The sequence below is a fragment of the Zonotrichia leucophrys genome, chromosome 9 (genome assembly GCF_028769735.1).
Source record: "Zonotrichia leucophrys gambelii isolate GWCS_2022_RI chromosome 9, RI_Zleu_2.0, whole genome shotgun sequence".
NCBI lineage: Eukaryota > Metazoa > Chordata > Aves > Passeriformes > Passerellidae > Zonotrichia > Zonotrichia leucophrys.
Genome location: NC_088179.1, coordinates 17,024,989 through 17,026,651, shown reverse-complemented (window position 1 = coordinate 17,026,651; position 1,663 = coordinate 17,024,989).

The following is a 1,663-nucleotide window of genomic DNA, read 5'->3' as shown; positions in this document are numbered from 1 at the left end:
CTCCCAGAGGATGCCAGCATTCCTGCAGTAGGAGTCAGTCATCTCCAAATTTTCAGCTGCCCAGGCAGAGCTCAGGTCTGTGCCAGCCTCTCTGGCCAGGACTTGGGAAGCCAAATCCTTCCAGGACATGGAAAGAAAATGCCCGTGCACAGCCCTGGTGGGAGTGTGCAGCAGAAGGCAGAGGGGATATGGAAGCGCTCTGTGTCTGTCCTCACAGAGGAGAGGTCAACCACAGCCAGCCCTGATAACCTCCCAGATTCCTGCTCCTGCCAGCAGCCACGGGGAGCGTGGCCAGAAGTGTGGTCCTGCAGCCTCCCATCTGCACCAGCATGGGGCCAGGGCTGGGGCTGCGCAGCAAGGGAGTTTCTGGGGCAGGAGCAATGTGGGGAGGTGCCACTTGCAGATGGCATGTGTCTGCGGGGACAGCCCAGAGGGCTCTGCCAGGGGCACGAGGCTGCCCAGGGTGAAGCAACCAGCCACGCACCCCACTGCCCCTGGACCTGCTGGAGCTCCAGCCACTCCCAGGGACCAGGGGCATCAGCATTCCCCAACAGCAGGGACTTGGGGGATTTTGCTAAGCCCAAGTGAAGCCTCCCCAGGTATCTGAGGGGCAGATGCAGCACAGAGGGCCAGGACAGGTGGCAGCCCATGTCCCACACCCATCATGGCAGATATGTGTCTGTCCTGAAGGACGTGGAAGTGCCAGCTCCAGCCACCAGGACAATGTGTGTGGACACACCATCCTGAGGGAGCAGAGTCTGTCCCAGACAGGGCTCCAAAACCTTCCCATAGCAAAGTAAAGACAGTGGGGAAAGAAAACTGAGGCACCGACAGGCTTGTAAGCTGTCGCTGCATGCATGGTGACCAGCATCTTCTCCCACCAGGAATGTGATGGGCAAGGCACTTTGTGGGTGGGGGTCCTGAGAGAGGTCACTTCAGGGTGCTCTCTGCATGATTTCAGCTTCACCAGGATCACAGCATTCATCCCTGTTTGGTTGGTGGGAATTGTGATGCGGATGAGGTAGGGAGGTGTATGATACAATGAGATGGAATGAGTGGAGCAGGATGGGATATATGGGATGAGCTGAAGGAGAATGGGGTGAGATGGGTTGGCCAAGGGTGGGATGAGTGAGAGACGGAATGGGACAGTAGAGAATGGGATGGCAATGGGTGGCACAGCCAGGTAAACCAGGCTGCCAGTAGTGTGGCACAGAGGGGCTCACGGTCCCCTCATCACACACTCTACCAGGCTCACGCACTCACCCGAACCCGGAGGGGAGGGGGCCGGGGCAGCGCGGGCCGAGGCTGTGCGGGGCAGGCGGGAGCGCGGCCCCTTTAAGAGCCCAGTTCCGCGGGCGGCCGCTGGGTGGGGCGCGCTCCCCGCCCTGCGCCTGCCGCGCCAGGGGGCGGGGCCACGGGGGGCGCGCCGCGCAGTGTCCGCCCCCTCCGATTCATCTTTCCGCGGAGGCTCCGCCCCCCACCGCAGCACGGCCCAATCGGCGCCGCGCTCGCCGTCGCCAGGGGCGCCGGGTTGCCAGGGGCGGAGTGATTGGCGGGCGGGCCCCGCCCCGCTCGGCTCAGCAGCGGCGGCGGCGGCGGCGGCGCCAGAGCGCGAGCGTGGCGCGGCGGCGAGAGGAGCCGCGCGTGGCGCCGAGCTCGGGAC